The sequence below is a fragment of the Sciurus vulgaris genome, assembly GCF_902686455.1.
Source record: "Sciurus vulgaris genome assembly, chromosome: 2".
In the NCBI taxonomy this organism is placed as follows: Eukaryota; Metazoa; Chordata; class Mammalia; order Rodentia; family Sciuridae; genus Sciurus; species Sciurus vulgaris.
The window spans coordinates 157,451,813-157,471,451 of record NC_136462.1 but is presented as its reverse complement, the minus strand read 5'-3'; the positions used below and the strand labels follow the sequence as shown (position 1 = coordinate 157,471,451).

Below are 19,639 nucleotides of genomic sequence, written 5' to 3'. Positions count from 1 at the left end.
CTTAAGGGAAGCATAAATCAGCAAGATATAACAATCATAAACATCTATGCCCCAAACAGTGGCTCATCCATGTATGTCAAACAAATCCTTCTCAATTTCAGAAACCAAATAGACGATAACACTATAATACTAGGTGATTTTAACACGCCTCTCTCACCACTGGACAGATCTTCCAGACAAAAATTGAACAAAGAAACCATAGATCTCAATAACACAATCAATAATTTAGACTTAACGGACATTTATAGAATATACCATCCAACCAAGAGCGAATACACTTTCTTCTCAGCAGCACATGGATCCTTCTCTAAAATAGACCATATATTATGCCACAAAGCTAATGTTAGCAAATACAAGAAGATAGAGACACTAGCATGTATTCTATCAGATCATAATAGATTGAAGTTAGAAATAAATGAAAGAGTAAAACACAGAAACTATTCCAACATCTGGAGATTAAACAATATGCTATTATATGATGAATGGATAACAGAAGATATTAGGAAGGAAATTAAAAAATTCTTAGAGGTAAATGAGAACAAAGAAACATCATATCAAAATCTCTGGGACACTATGAAAGCAGTACTTAGAGAAAAATTATTTCATGGAGTGCACTTAATAAAAGAAGTAAAACTCAACAAATAAACAACCTAGCACTACAGCTCAAAGCCCTAGAAAAAGAAGAACAGACAAGCACCAAAAGTAGTAGAAGACAGGAAATAGTGAAACTCAGAGCTGAAATCAATGAAATTGAAAGAAAAGAAACAATACAAAAAATTGACAAAATAAATAGTTGGTTCTTTGAAAAAATAAACAAAATTGATAAACCTTTAGCCACACTAACAAAGAGAAGACGAGAGAAAACCCAAATCACTAAAATTCGGAATGAACAAGGAAATATCACAACAGACAGGATTGAAATACAAAACATAATTAGAAGCTATTTTGAAAATCTATACTCCAACAAAATAGAAAATTTCGAAGACATCAACAGGTTTCTAGAGACATATGAATTGCCTAAACTGAACGAGGAGGACATAAACAATTTAAATAGACCAATTTCAAGTACTGAAATAGAAGAAGTCATCAAAAGCCTACCAACAAAGAAAAGTCCGGGACCAGATGGGTTCTCAGCCGAGTTCTACAAAACCTTTAAAGAAGAGCTCATTCCAATACTCCTCAAAGTATTCCATAAAATAGAAGAGGAGGGAACCCTCCCAAACTCATTCTATGAAGCCAATATCACACTGATACCTAAACCAGACAGAGACTCATCAAGGAAAGAAAATTTCAGACCAATATCCTTAATGAACATCGACGCAAAAATTCTCAACAAAATTTTAGCAAATCGCATACAAAAACATATTAAAAAGATAGTGCACCATGATCAAGTGGGTTTCATCCCAGGGATGCAAGGTTGGTTCAACATCAGGAAATCAATAAACGTAATTCATCATATCAATAGACTTAAAGTCAAGAATCACATGATTATTTCAATAGATGCAGAAAAAGCATTTGATAAAATACAGCACCCCTTCATGCTCAAAACTCTAGAAAAAATAGGGATAGTGGGAACATTCCTTAACATTGTGAAGGCCATTTATGCTAAGCCCATGGCTAATATCATTCTAAATGGTGAAAAACTGAAAGCATTCCCCCTAAAAACTGGAACAAGGCAGGGATGCCCTCTTTCACCACTTCTATTCAACATTGTTCTTGAGACTCTAGCCAGAGCAATTAGACAAACCAAAGAAATTAAAGGGATACGAATTGGAAAAGAAGAACTGAAACTATCCCTGTTCGCTGATGACATGATTATATATTTAGAGGAACCTGGAAATTCCACCAGAAAACTCTTAGAACTCATAAGTGAATTCAGTAAAGTAGCAGGTTACAAGATCAATGCCCATAAATCCAACGCATTTTTATACATAAGTGATGAATCTTCAGAAAGAGAAATTAGGAAAACTACCCCATTCACAATAGCCTCGAAAAAAATAAAATACTTGGGAATCAATCTCACAAAAGAGGTGAGATTCTACAATGAGAACTTGCAACACTAAAGAAAGAAATTAAAGAACACCTTAGAAGATGGAAAGATCTTCCATGTTCTTGGATAGGAAGAATTAATATTGTCAAAATGGCCATACTACCTAAAGTGCTATACAAATTCAATGCAATTCCAATTAAAATCCCAATGACGTACCTTACAGAAATAGAGCAAGCAATTATGAAATTCATCTGGAAGAATAAGAAACCCAGAATAGCTAAAGCAATCCTTAGCAGGAAGAGTGAAACAGGGGGTATTGCAATACCAGATCTTCAACTCTACTACAAAGCAATAGTAACAAAAATGGCATGGTATTGGTACCAAAATAGAAAGGTAGATCAATGGTATAGAATAGAGGACACGGACAGAAACCCAAATAAATACAATTTTCTCATACTAGACAAAGGTGCCCAAAATATGCAATGGAGAAAAGATAGCCTCTTCAACAAATGGTGCTGGGAGAATTGGAAATCCATATGCAACAGAATGAAACTAAACCCATATCTCTCACCATGCACAAAACTAAACTCAAAATGGATTAAGGACCTCGGAATCAGACCAGAGACCCTGCAGATTATAGAAGAAAAAGTAGGTCCAAATCTTCACCTTGTTGGTCTAGGACCAGACTTCCTTAACAGGACTCCCATAGCACAAGAAATAAAAGCTAGAATCAACCACTGGGATAGATTCAAACTAAAAAGCTTTCTCTCAGCAAAGGAAACTATCAGCAATGCGAAGAAAGAGCCTACAGAGTGGGAGAATATCTTTGCCAATCATACTTCAGATAGAGCACTAATCTCCAGAATCTATAAAGAACTCAAAAACTCTACTCCAAGAATTCAAATAATCCAGTCGACAAATGGGCTAAGGAAATGAATAGACACTTCACAGAAGAAGATCTACAAGCAATCAACAAACATATGAAAAAATGTTCAACATCTCTAGTAATAAGAGAAATGCAAATCAAAACCACCCTAAGATTCCATCTCACCCCAATTAGAATGGCGATTATCAAGAATACGAGCAACAACAGGTGTTGGCGAGGATGTGGGGAGAAAGGTACACTCATACATTGCTGGTGGGGCTGCAAATTAGTGCAGCCACTCTGGAAAGCAGTGTGGAGATTCCTTAGAAAACTTGGAATGGACCCTCCATTTAACCCAGCTATCCCACTCCTTGGCCTATACCCAAAGGCCTTAAAATCAGCATACTACAGAGATACAGCCACATCAATGTTCATAGCTGCTCAATTCACAATAGCCAGACTGTGGAACCAACCTAGATGCCCTTCAATTGATGAGTGGATAAAGAAACTGTGGTGTATATATATACAATGGAATATTACTCAGCCATAAAGAATGATAAAATTATGGCATTTGCAGGCAAATGGATGAAATTGGAGAATATCATGCTAAGTGAGATAAGCCAATCTCAAAAAGCCAAAGGACGTATGATATCGCTAATAAGTGGAGGATGACACATAATGGGGGGAGGGAAGGGTTAGTGTTAGGGTTAGGGAGGGGGGCAAGTATGGAGGAAGGAAGTACTGTATAGAGGGAAAAGAGGGGTGGGAGGGGTGGGGGGAATGGAAAAATAACAGAATGAATCAAACAACATTGTTCTATGTAAATTTATGATTACAAAAATGGTATGCCTTTACGCCATGTACAAACAGAGAAACAACATGTATCCCATTTGTTTACAATTAAAAAAAATAAAAAAATAATAAAAAAATAAGAAAAATAAATATGTTGGATTAAATTTAAAAAAAAAAAAGATAAGAATGGCCCTTGCAAATTTCCTGTACTGGTCAAATGGTCATGCTTTGCACTTCTTCAGCAACCACTTGATGGACTTGAGAAAGCCTGAGAAGGGATTTGAGTGTAGTCTAGATGGTTCTCTTACCCAGATTCTGAAGAGTGACAGTGGAAATTCCCTGATAACATCCTGTCTCCCATAGGTTATCGAGTCTGGAAGGAGGAGCTGAGTGTCACCACACAACGTCCCCTGCATCCCTTGTCTATCTCAGATCCTCCTTCTCCTCCAGGTCTTCTTTGTCCAGGTTCTCCCCAACTCCATGAAATCTTTGACACCTTGTTCTCTTTCCTTCCTTCTGCTTCTAAGTGGAACTCCACTTTGGCATCAGCCTTCCCATCTGGTTTCTCCTTCCACTCTACTGAAAATATTCCTCCAAGTGCCTGACCCATCTCCCCCCAGCCAGCTCTGACATCAGCTGCAGCTGAGAGACCATCCCTTGAACCTTTGCACTTCTTACCTCCTGCAGGAATGCATCTTCCAGACCTTCTTCCTCAAGATTTTCTTCAAGGTCAACAACAGACTGTGACTTTTCCCCTTCCTCTCCTTATGGAAAGCAAGTGAGCAGGTTGAGAAAGCTCAGATCTGCTCTGATTCATGAAAATTACAGGTTTCTCAGTATTTTAACAATTGATGACTTGTGATGAACTTCTAAGCTGACCCAATAGTGCATGCTGGGCCAGCAACTGAATTTGTGCACGTAGGGTAAGATAAAAAATGTGGGGGTAGGGAAGTTAATGTCCACATCTCATGAATACAGCTGCCCTAACCCACAGCAGAGGGGTAAATTCCAAGTGATTACAATCTCCATACCTGAACACTCAGGGTACCTGAATCAGCAGTGAGCAGGAGGCCAAATGTGTTGGTACTTCACCCTGCTCTGAGATGGTGTGGGGTATACACTTGATTCTGCCTCTCCTTACCTCATACAAGTGCCCCCTGTGAGCAGAAGGCCATGGTGGATCTCAGAGTCTCATAATGATATGACTTGGATATTGCCCCAAGTGGAGAGTGGCAGTGGTCATGGGTCAGAGGCAACAAAGGGAGACTAGTGGTCCAGATTTTGGGCATGGGACCATGTGTGAAATGATGCTCCAAGTCCCTGGCACATGCCCCCCTTGTTATATGGGATTTCACTTATAAAACACAAATCCAAAAATAATATTAATAATTTCAAGATGGCTAACTCAGAGCCAAGTGTGAGTTACTGTATCTGGCTCTGCCAACTTTTTTCAGATCTAGTTTCAGATTTCTGAGTGCCTGGTGAATACTTCAGCCTGAATCCTCTGTCATTCAACAGGTTCATATTCTAGGTTCTCCAAACTAGCACCCTACTGTCAAAAGTACCACCAGTCAACAGACAAATGGATAAAGAAAATGTGGTATATATACACAATGGAGTTTCACTCAGCCATACAGAAGACTGAAATTATATTTGTTGGTAAATGGATGGAACTGGGGAACATCATGCTAAATGAAATAAGTCAGATCCAGAAAGTCAAGGGTTGAATGTTTTCTTTCACATGTGGAAGTTATATGAATATACCATAGTGAATTTTACCTTTATGTGTATCTATACACATACAGTTAAAAAAAAAAAACTACAAATAAATAGAAGAACACCAGTAGAGTAGAGAAAAGAGATCAGAGGCAGGGAGGAAGAGAGGGAAATGGAAAATACTGGGGACTAAAATGGAACAATTTATACTCCATGAATGTATGATCATGCCAGGATAAGCCCCCAAATTACCCAGAGCTATAATGCACTAATAAAAACACAAATGAACAATACAGTGTACCCCCCAGAAAAGTAAACAGTTACTCATGCTGGGTTTTATGATTTAAAAAAAAATCATTATTTTTTATTTTTAGTTACTCATGACAGTAGACTGTATTTTGGCTGAAAAAAATATATATACATAAAGTATAACTTAGTCTATTTAGGATCCTATTTTTGTGGTTGTACATGATGTGGAGTTACCATGGTCATGTATACAAATACAAGGCTAGAAAAGTTTTGTCCAATTAATTCTACTGTCTTTCCTATTCCGCTCTTCCCTCCCTTCCCTACATTTCCCTTTGTCTAGTCCAATTGATTTCTCTATTTCCCTCCCCGACCTCCCTTGTTTTGGGTTAGCATCCACAAATTAGAGAGAACACTTGGCCTTTGTTTTTTTTGGGGTGGAGGATTGGCTTATTTCACTTAGAATGATATTTTCCAGTTCCATTTATTTACTGGCAAATGCCATAATTTCACTCTTTTTTATGGCTGAGTAATATTCTGTTGTGTGTGTGTGTGTGTGTATGTATATACATACATTTTCTTTATTCATTCATCCTGTTGAGGGACACCTATGTTGTTTCCACATTATGGCAATTGTGAGTTGAGCTGCTATAAACATTGATGTGGCTGTGTCACTATAGTATGCGTTTTTAAGTCCTTTGTGTATAGACCAAGGAGTGGGATAACTGGGTCAAATTGTGGCTTCATTCCAAGTTTTCTAAGGAATCTCCATATTGTTTTCCATAGTGGTTGCACCAGTTTGCAGTTCCACCAGTAATGTACAAGAGTACCTCCCCCCCATGTCCTCACCAACATTTATTGTGACTTGTATTCTTTATAACTCTCAGGCTGGATTTTAAACTGGAAAATCACCTTTTCTCCATCTTTCAGAAGACTGATATTACATTCTCAGCTCTGTTGTAAAAAGCACACACACACACACACACAAATACACACACATATACACCTTCCTTTGAGAACATGGGTCCTGGTACGACCTGGGCTTGGCTGCTGTGTAGTTAGTGTGGCGCAAATCCAGATGGGCTGAGGGTACTTCTGTGACTGGCATGCTTATGGTCACATGACCTTCCAGAAGCCATGTCTTTTGAGTAGCTAGCCTTCTATAGTTCAAGGAGAAACTCCACAGACCTGGGGATTAATTTTCCTTTGTTCTAACTTTGGGTTTTAAAAGCACATCCATGATTACTTGGATAACATATCTGCATTGATGTAGAATTAAATCATAAAGATTTTCTTGAGGATGTTTGTTAGTGGTGTCCATCTTCACCTTATTCTTGTTTTCTAATAATAATTCTGTTTAATTTCACCTGCCATCACATAAAAAAGGGTTGTGTTGTCATGGAGCTTCCAAGATTGGGTCATGATAGGACATGCAATTTCAATTTGCACACTGGGACATTGGAGTCTTGAGACATGTGGAATGTGCAGAGATGCTGAGGTCACCATGCTGTGAGGAAGCACAAACCACATAGAGAGGCCTTGTGTAGGTGTTCTGGTCAGAAGTCTCACCCTTCTGTCATTCTTTCAGTGTGAGTGACGATGCCTCCACATGACCCCAACCTCCTGTAACTGGAATCAGTCCTAGTCAAGTGTCCCAAGTTGAGGCCTTAGTCATGGAAGAACAGAGACAAGCTACCTTCCATTTGCCCCACACAAATTCCTTGGGCAGAATCAAATGGTTATTTACATTCAAATGAGTGGTTACACCACTGAGTTATGGGGTGTTTTGTTATATAGCAAAAGATAACAGAAGAGCAAGAATAGAGTTTTCTTACCACTGTATTCTCAATTGCATAAAATGCCCAATGTGTAGCTGGAAATTTAGGACTATCTGCTTTCATAACACATAAAAAACAGTGATGTTTATCTAACTAGGCTCATTTTTGCTTTGTCTGATGCCCCTAATTTGAATGCATTTGTCAAATTCAAATAAAAATGAGCTAGGCAAAGTGGTACACACCAGTAATCCTAGTGGGCTGCTGAGGCAGGAGGATTGCAAGTTCAAAGCTAACCTCAGCAATTTAGTGAGGCCCAAAATAACTTAGCGAGATTCTGTCTCAAAATAAAAAATAAAAATGGCTGGGGATGTGGCTCAGTGATTAAGCTCTCCTGGGTTCAATCCCTGCTACAAAAAAGAAAAAAAGCCACAATTCTACCTTGTGAAGAATTTCTGATGGCCTTACTGGGAGGTCAATTTCCCTTTATATTAAAAATAAATATGGTTACCCATACAGAAACCCAAATACCCCCCAAAACACAGAAAACCAAATAGGCCACACATAAATATAAACACAAAGAGAGAGAGACACACACACACATGAACACACAAGCATCCATATATATCCAAGGTCATAAATTCTAATCTAGCATTTTTGCCTAGTGTAACTAGAGTTAGGTAAGACAGAGGCCCAACGTTCCACAATGAGAAACTCTTCACATGCCAGAAACCAAGGTGGAAGGGACACAGTATTAGAAGCCTGTCTGTTACAGCCTCTTTGCCTTGCTATGTCCAAGTCCAGCCCCTATCCCTGTTTTGGGTGTCCTTCAGTGCCAGGCCCTTGGCTGGAATCCTCACTCTGCATTTCCCCACATTGTGCTTCAGTATGTAGAGGGATGCAGTGGCACAGGGTCTGGAGTGACAGGTTGTCAATTCAAGCATACAACTGGATTGTAGATGGGAACAAGAAGTAGGAAGTGCTAGGGAGGAAGAGAAGGCAGGTGGTTTACAGGAAGAAACAAAGTTCAGAAAGAATGGGAGTCTGGGGCCTCTATGCCAGAGGAGCATGGTGGCAAGGTGAGTGGAACAGGAGGGGTGCCTAGTCTGGAGGCTCCAGGGTGGGGAACTGTGGGGAGCAAGGCTAGTCGCTGGGAGTAGATAGGATCTGGGCTTCAGAGAGTGACAGAAAGGGTTGGGGGTGCTGATAAGCCCAAGCCAGCCCAATCATCAAGTCCACAAACACAGGTGGTGAAGCCTTCTCTTCCCTAAGGTCAATTTCCTAGAATTGTTTTTGAAGTCACAGTGAGATTTGAGATTTTAGCGTCTAGAGAAATATGATAAGCAATGAGCACAGCTTCTCCCTCAAATCCTACACTGAGTCTTTTGATAAGCAAGTCCGCAGTCCTGAGTTGGGGTGTAATGTGTCTGTTTACAGAAGACCTGTCTTTCTTTCCTTCTGAGAAACCAGTCTTGTTCAAGGCCAGTATTTCTAAGCTGCACAGAGCATCCCTGCCTAACAGGTCCCCTCCTCCATCTTCCCAGGTGTTTTAGACAGTTTTTCCCACTGCTGTGACTCAAAGATCTGACCAGAACAATTTTAAAGGAGTAGAAGTTTGTTTGAGGGCTCATAGTTTCAGAGGTCTCAGTCCATAGACAGAAGGGCCCATTCCTTGGGGCTCAAGGTAAAGATGACAATCATGGTGGAAGAATGTGGCAGAGGGAAGCATCTCACATGATGATCAGAAAGCAGAGAGGGAGAGAGAGAGTCTCTACTCTGAAGCTACATCCCAATTTCCACCCCTACAGCCACACCCTTGCACTTCAGTTACTGTACAATTAATCCCAATCAGGGGATTAGTTTGCTAATTGGGTTAAGACTCTGATAACCCAATTATTTCTCCTCTGAGCCTTCTTGCATTGTCTCACATATGAGATTTTGGGGGACAGCTCATATCCAAATCATAACACCAGGCCAACCTGATGCAGTGGGGCAATGGCATTCCTAGGTAGGACATTCTTGAACACTTGCTCTGTCCACCCCAGCTCCACATCAGGCATAGTGGGCATGTGTGGCTTGTCAAGTGTCTTAAAGAGAATGTGTGCCAACTAGTTTCCTTTTTGCCCTGGAGCCAAAGCTTTGGGGGTTTTCCCCACTAGACTTTTCTCTTGGTAGAATTTTCCACTGAAACATTGCCTTGATGCCAGATGCAAACTTTCATCTCCTGACCTTTCCAGTGTTGCTTTCATGTGACTGAATCAGCATATGCAATTGAAACATCATATATGCACAAAAAAAGGATTTAATGATATATAGTGATAATGAAGATAATAATGGTTTATTGATTGCCTACCATGTACCTAAATTCTTATTTAATCCTTACAATGCCCTTATGAAAGTAGGTGTTATTATAACCAATTTTACAAATGAGAAAACTAAAGCACAGAGATGAAGCATTTTCCCCCCAAGGTCATACAGCTAGAAAGTGGCCAAGCAAAATTCAGGCAAAGAAAGTTTGGCCTCAGTATTCATACTCTAATTAAACACCTTTGTTGATACACTAGGATTCCCTGAGCCATGCAGTTGTGCTCAACGTTTTGCTTTTGAACTCATATTGCAAAAATTTCATCTTACATGCTCATGCAGACTCTCCTCTACCCCCATCCCCACCACCTCCACTTTAATCAATTGCTTTTTCTGCAATCTGATTTGTTTCAAGAATATAAATATTCCCAAGATAATACTCCAAATGCTGTTTTTCAGGAAATTTTCAAGTTATATAGCCCCTAGTTCTCCAGTCTCAGCAGAAAGAGAACATTTCAAAAACTTGATGCAGCCAGACTTGAATATTTATATTTGTACTTCTTGGGGAAAAAGAATGCATCTTAATTACAGTGTGGTTACATGACTAAGCATTTGTCAAAGCTTATAGAGCTGGTGGGGTGTGGCTACATATATCTGTAATTCCAGTAATTCAGGAGGCAGAGGCAGGAGGATCACAAGTTAAATGCTGGCCTCAGCAACTTCATGAGACCCTCGGCAACTTAGTGAGACCTTGTCTCAAAAAAAAAAAAAAAAAAAAAGGACTAGGGGTGTAGCTCAGTGGTAAAGCATCCCTGGGTTCAAGTCCCAGTAACAACAACAAAAAAAAACTTACAGAACTTTATGCCAAGAAAATTGAATTTCTCTGTATATAAACCAGAAAATTTTAAAAATTAAAATGAGAGGATACAAGTATTTGTGCCTATAATTCAATAGGAGAAATTGTCAGAGCCTACTTAAAAGTGTCAAACCAGAAAATAATACAAATGTTCATATTCCATAGCTCATAAAAAATGATGTGTGCAAATTATTTTTCTGCTTTGTGAAATCTGAATCTCACTTACACATTCAGTACACTGGCTCTGCTCCTTCCCCTCCCTTGATGTTAAGCAAGCCTTAGCATTCCCATAGGAAGCAGCAAGAAAAAATAAACCTGGAATGTGATTTGGAACTTCATGTAGCTGTTTGGAATCCAAATATGGAAGGTATAATTATCTTTAAGCCATCTGCAGATTGGTCTCAAATAAAGGAACAGTGTCACCTAAGCAACACACCTCAGAGGTCTTAGGAATGCATGAAAAATATGGATTTATTTATGACTATGATCACAAAATCCATCTGCATGATTTCTGTCAATGAAGGTTTTGAGTGGCCCTCCTATGACAGGTGATATAGAACTGGTCTACTCTGCTTGTGGATTACACTGGTCTCAGTTTTCACTTTGAGCAGAGGAGAGATTTAAAAAAGAAACTTATAATTGCAAACATACATTGTCCCACAAAGAATATAAGCAAGGTATTGCTAATTCCAATACTCAGAAATAACTTTTTAACATTTTAGTAACAAATGGCATCAAACATATTTTAATAACATTGTGAGCATCATTAAATATTTTATTTCCTATATTTTCAATAAAAATTTTAAACATAAGTTGAAAGAATTGACAACTTACAGCTTACAAATTACAACACCTGCATATATGCAACCTCTATTTTGTAATTAGTTTTTTTCTACATTTGCTTTATTAGCTCTCTATTCATTTTTCCATCACTCTATACATCACTTGACTTATCTTTTATAACAGATTCCAAGGGTCTTAGTCTATTTGAACTGCTATAACAAAATACCATAGACTGGATAACAAATAAACAACAGACATTTATTCTTACAGTTCTAGAGGCTGGGAAGTCCAAGGACAAAGTGCCAGTAGATTCTATGTCTGGTGAGGGCCCACTTACTGGTCTGGAGATGATGACTTCTTGCTGTATCCTCTCATGGTGGGTGTTCTAGCTATCTCACTAGGGTCTCCTCTACAAGGGCACCAATCCCATTCATTATAGCAGAGTCTCTGTGACCTAATTGCCTCTGGTGTGCCCCCCCCCCCACTCTCTAATACCATTACATTAGGGATTAGATTTTAATGCATAAATTCTAGGGGTCACAAACATTCAGACCATTGTACCATATAAGTTGTAGACACAAACATACATCACACTGAAATCCTTCAGCATTCATATAATTAACTAGTGTTCAATATTTGTTGCTGGTCTTTTGCTTAAGGAAAATTTCCACACAATGAAATGTACAGATCTTGAGTGACCCATTCAGAGTTCTGACAAATGAAGATACCTTTCTAATGCAAACTGCTGTCAATGTATAGGCATTACCATCAACCAAAAGTTTCTCTCATGTTTATTCCTGGTCAATTCCTTTTCTAAAACTAAACAAGAACTGCTCTGATATATTCATTACATATTGGTTTTCTGATATTGTTATGATTTTGGTTGCCTATTATTCCACTGTATGGACATATTATAGTTCAAATAATTTTCTATATTTAGACAGTTAAGCTGTCTCCATTTTTCACTGCTATGAGCAGTATATGGACTTCCTTGTGGGTACCCAAGTGGTCCCCTATACATATTTGGTGGTGGTGTGTTGCCAGTGTAAAGTCCTTGTAAGAAAATTTTGTCTAGTTGCTCCCTCAAAGGCTGTCTTCATCTACCTTCCCACCAGAAAAATCCTAGAGTGCCCCAATTTGTCCTTGATTACAGCTGACTTTGTGCCTTATCCTGGATGTGCAGAGCATGCTCAAGTTGTTCGTGGAGACTCAGATGCCTTGAAGATGGGATAGGTGATCCATTCATATGGATTCCAAATGTTTCCAAAATGAACCATTTAGCAGGGAAGTAGACAAGAAACAGGATGTACTTTTAGGACCTGTGTTCTCTGGACCTTCTTATGGCACAAAAGACGAATGGGTTGATTTATGGTGCAGGCTTATGGGGGAGAGGAAACAAGTTTTATTTATTGAAAATGAAAGAAACATTGCATTCTCAAGAGTTTTAGGCCCCCAAATTAAAACGACACATGTCCATATCACTATCACAAGACAGATACTCTAGTCTTTTAAACACACTCCATTTATTTACTTTTCAAGTCTTTGAGCTTCACTCTTGGAAAAAGTCCCATGTTCTGTCAATAGACTAGGTGTAGGGTAATGATTTTAAAACCCAGGAAACCATAAATTCCTCACTGTCAGCATCTTTTGCATGGGTGGCCACTATATTACTCCCATTTTGCTGATGAGGGAATGAAAGTGCCAGGTTGTTAACGGCCTGCTCAGGAACAGCTTGGAAGTGGGTGTAAGGAGTGAGACTGGAGCACTGTACTCCCCTTCCTGCTGCTTCTCTCCTGAGTAAAATGTAAATCAAAACAGAAGGAGTCTGACAGGTTTCAATTCTGGACTGTGCTTCTCCCTGTAGAACCGTTTTTGAAGAGGACCACTTCCAGAGGAAAATCATTCTTGAAGGAATTTGCCCTGGATTCTAGAGAAACCAAGGTTCATTATATGGATTTCTACATTTATATCCCCCAGGACAGGTAAAGTTGCCCACCCACCAAAGGCACACAGGATGACTGTCATCCATCCTGCAAATGAGGCATCTGGGAGGTGGAAAGGGAAGCCCAAAGTCCACGTGGACTCCCAGCAGCCTCAGCCACCAGATTTCTCTCCCTTCCTTGAATCCTGCAGAGATGTGCATGTGTACAGCCTATTGAGAAATCCCATTTTGGGCCAGTCAGTCTGAATTCCACTCACACTTTTCTAAGGCCTGGAGCTGAGACGGGGCTCCCCGATGCAGATGTCTAGGAACTGATGTCAAGCAGCTGGTGGAATTTGCTCTCTGGTTATTCCACATGCCACTTCCATCTTCCTCACTGTTGGATCCACTGTCAATTTCAGACACATGGTCTTCCGCAGTCTCTCCCAAGCCAGACAGGAGGCAACACCCTTCTACCGCAGATTGTCTGCCTGGGTTGAGGTGGTGTGAAAACCCAGTGTCTCCCCATGATTTCCTAACTCCCAGAGGCAGTGACAGCCTCTTGGCCCACTCCACTGGCAAATGTTGCCTTGGGGTCCCACAATTCATCACGGCTTGAATGTGCAGTTGCTGCAGGGAATGAGGTCTCTTGGCACTCTGCTGGGCTGCCACATTTGGAAGTGATTTGGGATTCAAAAAGGCTGCTGATGGAGGAAACTCTCAAGCATTGTTATTGTCTATTTCTGGCCACCCAACTTCTGATCCGAGAAGGTGGGATCTGGCCAAGTTGAGATGAAGTGAAACTGTCTGATATCAAGCAAGATGGTAGCCAATGTGATGGGGGTGGGTGGATGAGAATTGTCTTTTCCTTCTCAGTTTAGTTGGCTGTGAACTCAGACTCCTGGATGGGGCTCCTCCATTCCCTCCTGCCCTCCAGTCTGCCAGGCCTGGCATCCAGTTCTTATCTTTATATGATTATTCTCTCTGAGCCCTACAAGTACCTTCATAACTGCTGTTTCCACAGCCATCAGTCTGATTTCTCAAACTGGATATCAGTTGGGCCCAGAGACCAAGCCACGTTCTTTCCTTCTTCTCACAAGCTCAAGCATCCCTCTGCAAACCCTAAAGAAAGCCTCTTTGCACTGTTGAGGTTCCTTGCAATTCTTCCTTTAAGCCACCTCCCCTTCTGTTGTTACTTCCGAAATCCAGCCAGATGTTGAACTTTCTCAACATGAGTTTCAACTGGACATCACCAACTGCATGTCAAATGGTGATGTTAGAAATGACTTTCTCTAAATGATCCAGAAAAAGTCCCATTTTTCACAAAGTATTTTTTTAAAATTTCCATGACTTGGTTTTACATATGACTATTGTTCACTATAAAGACCAAGTTTTTCAATCAATCATGTTTCCTTTCCAATTCCCTTCTCCCCATGGTACTGTCTCCCCTTCCATGTTCATCTGCCCTCCCCCATCCCTCCATCCCCCGCCCTTTTGTGGGCTGTGCCAACCGTGCAGCAGGAGGAATTTCTGGAAGGAGGCCAAATTTGGCTTCAGATCATTTCTCTTCAACACACACTGGCCTCTGAAAACCAGATTCTGTTTGTCATTTGGTTTGCTCTCCCAGTATTGTGTCATTCCGATGGTAATGCTGATGGATTTCAAGCTTGCCTCGTAGAGTAACGCACAAGGTTTTCATAAGCACATTAATCTTAAAAGAAAAACTGTCAGATGCAAACAATACCCATATGACTGATGTTGTAAAGACACAAACTAACTCCTAACATCCATTCCTAAAGAATATTATCTTACAGAGGCCTTATGTTACCTTTAACTCCCTTCAAGCATATGTACCAGGGCTTCATAACACCTAAAAAGCTTGCTTTCTGCACCAAAAAGTCAGGGATTAATGGCATGTCTGCTCACTTGCCAAGTTCAAATAATAGGCTTGGTCACATGGCAGTGTAAACAAGACCATGATTACAAGAAATATGTAATTTCATTAGTTTTCACAAAATGTAATATAAGCAGTCCTTATGAAAACCAAATTGGAAAGTCATTATACCCCAAGATGAGGGACTCTGGTCTCCACAAAACACTAAAAACTCATTAGCAGATGAGACATGCTCCCCAAACTCCCTTGTGGAAATGTTCTTAGCTCACAAGCAGATTTTGTGCAAAGTGTTTGCCCATTTTTGTCCCAAAGTTAGAAAGATGTGTGGTATGAATTATGTATCTGATAATAGTGCTATAAACGTCATTTGGAAGTGTGCCAGGCCACAATCAAGAAGAATCTAGTAGCTTGGTTTAATTTAATGGTGTTGAAGTGTTCCACTATAATTAAGCATCTGAAAATTAAATAGAAACAGTCATTAGGCTCAGTGATACAAAGCCACCAGACCAAAGAATATAAATTATTTCAAATAGAATCCCCTGAAGAGCAGTATGGGGTTTGAGAGGGGGTTTGTTCTTCAACATGGGTTTGGACAAGTCACTGGTATTTAGGATCATCAGAGTTAATGAACACAGGCAGTTAATCTAAGGGGTCAAGTCTTGTCAGCAGGGGAGCCTAAATTTTCTGGCAGTAGCCATATTTAGTTTACAATTTCTAGACAAGGTTAGGTCCAGATATTGTGATGCCACCCTACTACTCCAAAGTTGATATGAACCATTACCCATGATAGACCTGTGTCCAAGTAAATTAACTATAAAAGGATAATGGAGATGGAAACCATCAACACTCACTATGATGCTCTGAATTAACTATGAAAATCTTTTCTCACTGCTGCTATTCATCATGGTGTCTAGAGCTGCTCAGGAATCCAGAGTCCTTGCAACCTGAGAGAGTAGCAATATTTCCTTACTTTCAACATAAGAAAGGAAAAGTACACAACTTTCTATGAAGTCTAAAGTCTACCTTTTATAGAAGTGAAAGATACTTTAGGCATTTGGCCAGGCCAGAAGATCATTGGTCCTTCACGTTACTCTCCAAAGGTTAGGAAAATATTGTATAAATATCAATGACACTTCCCAGGTTTAAAAAACTTTCACAGGACAATTTTGTGTTTTTTAAATCCACAACTGAACCATTGATTTAGCAGGCAGGGCAAATCTTATTATACTTCTTCTACAAGCTAAGCCTGCTGGGACTTTGAAGATATGCAGGACTTTCCTTGGGACACACAGTTAGCTGGTCAATGGCCCAGCTGGTACAAAAGCCAAGGTCTTCTGACAGCTGGGATTTTTTTTTTTTTTTTTGTGGTGGTGCTGGGGATTGAACCCATGGCCTTGTGCTTATGAGGCAAGCACTCTACCAACTGAGCTCTATCCCCAGCCCAAAAGCCAAGGTCTTCTGATTCCAAGTTCAAAGTGGTTTTCAAAATGCTAAATTGACTCCTGGTAGAAAACCGAGTAAAACTTATCGTGGTACAAGTGATTTGTATTTGCCACTAATTAGCTTATTTCACAATCAACTTTTATTTATGCACACGGTTGAATAACAAAGACAGTGAGGATTTTAGAACTTTTTAGTTAGATCCTTTGAAAAAAGGATGAAAACAAAGGATATTTTCCCTAGAAAATATGAGACAGAAATTTGCAATTAATTTTAGAGGATTTGTGGGCCCATAACCCATCCATGGGACCCCAAACCTGCAGTTAAAATGTAATGGACAGGGAGCTGGGGGTGTTGCTCAGTGGTAGAATTTAGCTTGCACAAAGAGCTGGGTTCTATCCCCAGCACTGGAAAAAAAATGTAATGGTTGGATAATTGAAATCTTTAAATTATATCAGATTCTCCCCTTATAAATTATCTCCAAGAGTTCCCTCTACCAAGTATTTTAAAAATATTTTTGAGTTGTCAATGAATTTTTATTTTATTTATTTATTTATATGCAGAGCTGAGAGTCAAACCTGGTACCTCTACACATGGGAGGCAAGCGCTCTATCACTGAGATACATTCCCAGCCCCTCTACCAAGTTTTTTTGAAGAGTTCATTTCCTCTTTTCCTAATAGCCGTCTCCTGGTAGGGGCGCTAGTGAGCACTCAAAGCCATCCCAGGTGGTATGCTAGAAGGTGATGTTAGTCATTCAGAGTCTGGATAGCCTAGTGTCCAGAAATCAGTTCTGGAAAATCCTAAGTGTGCATATTAGATCTTAAGAGAGGATTAAAGGTTTCTGAATTGAGGACAGAGTGTCTATGCCCCAATATTTTCATCCCTGGTTAGCACTAAAACTGAATGTATGCTCTGGAACCAGATTCTGGTTCAAATTCCTGGCTCAGCAACATTGTGGTTTGTGTGGTCAGAGAGAAGTTATGGTCTATGTGCCTCCATTTCCTCATCTGTGCACTGAATTAACATTAAATTCAATGTTAATTTACCCTCCAAAAGCTGTTGTGAACACTAAAGCAAGATATGTGCAAATTCTTAACACCATGAATGTCTGGCACAGTGAGGGTCCTCAGCAAGCTTCATCCTTTACTGTCAACGCCTAGAAGGAGCATGTCCGTTTCGGGCAATATTGTTGCCGATGAGTGCTGCTTAACTTCTTCAGTAATCAGTAATCAGCAATTAGCCTGACCTTGAGGCACCTTCGTCAGCTGTGTTTAGTCTGTGTAAGGACTAAACATCCAAGTTGGCAATTTTTCTTGTTTCAGTTTGTATGTGTCCCCAAACCACTGGTCAGGTAAAGAATGTCTAATAAATAAAGGACCTGTTTTCTTCGGAAGTGACTGTGTTGTCTCTTTCTTAACCTCCTCTGGCTGTTTATTTGCTGTGCCTGAGGCTGCTGTGATCTATTTCAACTGTCTCTCCTCTCACTCAGGGATTTAACATTTGGTTTATAAAACTGTTCCAATCTTGGAACTTCAGCACCAGAAATAGCTTCTATTTCTATGTAGAAGGAATGTTCTCCCTATTTTTTCTTTTTTAATTTAAAAGCACCATATCTTCACTTTTTCCCCTCCTCCTGCACTGGGAATTGAACCCAGGAATTCTCTATTGCTGAGCTACATTTCTGGCCCTTTTTATCTCTTTTATTTTGAGACAAGGTCTTGTTAAGTTGCTGAGGCTGGCCTTGAACTTGCAATCCTCCTGTCTTAGTCACCTGGGTATGTGGGATGACAGGTGTGTACAATCATGCCTGGCTCTTGTTTTTTTGTTTTTGTTTTTTTTAATGCAGGAGACCTTTTCGATGTTTCTGAATTCATGACATCTATACTGCTATTATGATCTGAGTTTTCTGTATAATGCATTTCAGGTTATTCTTAACTAGAAATAGTAAAATACGTTTTTTAATGCTCCAGGGGATATTAGAGGGCTATTCTTTACTAACTGCGCACAGTTGAGATGCTGGCATGGGAAGCCATTTCTCTATGGGTACACTTGTTTAGGGAAGCTCAGGTTTGGGAATGGAAAGGACTTAAGACAATTAACTGGTGATGGGGCACTTAAGACATCCTTGAGCTACCAAGAACCAGCTGTTGATGTGGCTCAGAAGAGGGACATCTCCAAAGCCTCTGCAGAGATAATGTGCAATTGGAATAAAAAAATCAAGAAGGAGTCCAGAGCTGATAACATTGAAGGACATGGTCATGCATTGGTGCATCTGAACTCCCCGCCTCTCTGTGGTTTCTGCTTTTACTGTGCAGTAATGACTAGAATCTGCTTGCAGGTATCAGGAATGAAACAATGATTTCTTTGCTGTCCAAAGTGGTACACAAAGAATTTGTGAGCCTAAGGTAAGGAGAATAAATGTTGAAAAAAAATGTAGTCACAGTAGGGTGTTTTATGCAACACCATTATCAATAGTGAGATTTCCCTCCAAATGCCAGGCCAGCACCCATCTTTACCCTCTAAACCAGGCATTTGTCACTATCGTACCCAGTAGCATCAGGTAGGTACTTCACATGTTAAGCTTCCTTAATGATCCCAAACATTTGTTTTATTTTCTATTGGCTAATCAATAAGTTTCTATATAAATAAAATAATAAGGGAATAAAATTTCTATATAAATAAAAGTAAAATTACAATGTCACAAAAGGATGATGTGGATACTCTAGTAATTACATTCAATGTAATTATCACAGTTGAATACTGAAGATGGGCAAGGTATGAATATTATTGTCATATTTTATATCAGAGGTGATTAAATCCTTATAGAATATAATGCATTAGTAATGCTGTGAATTTAATAAAGGACTTAATTATATCTTTTTTTTTTAAAGACAATTTGGGAATGGAGTCTAAAAATAATTTTCCCCAGGGATAATATGCAGAGAATACTGCTGCACAAGTATTTTTAGTGTCCCCCATGCTGATTTAATGATAAAATCAAGGCTCAAAAACTGTGCTTCATATTATATGTATAGACTTAACATCAAACTTTGAAA

The 19,639-nt window shown here is 39.5% G+C and overlaps 1 long non-coding RNA gene across 1 annotated transcript in view; it reads left to right on the top strand.

Moving 5' to 3' along the window:
* LOC306651642 overlaps positions 1-14,450 on the top strand; it is a 129,500-nt gene extending 115,050 nt beyond the window's left edge. Inside the window, exon 7 of the long non-coding RNA XR_013761163.1 lies at positions 13,192-14,450. This is a non-coding gene — a long non-coding RNA (uncharacterized lncRNA). The remainder of the gene's footprint in view (positions 1-13,191) is intronic.
* Positions 14,451-19,639: the final 5,189 nt, after the last annotated feature.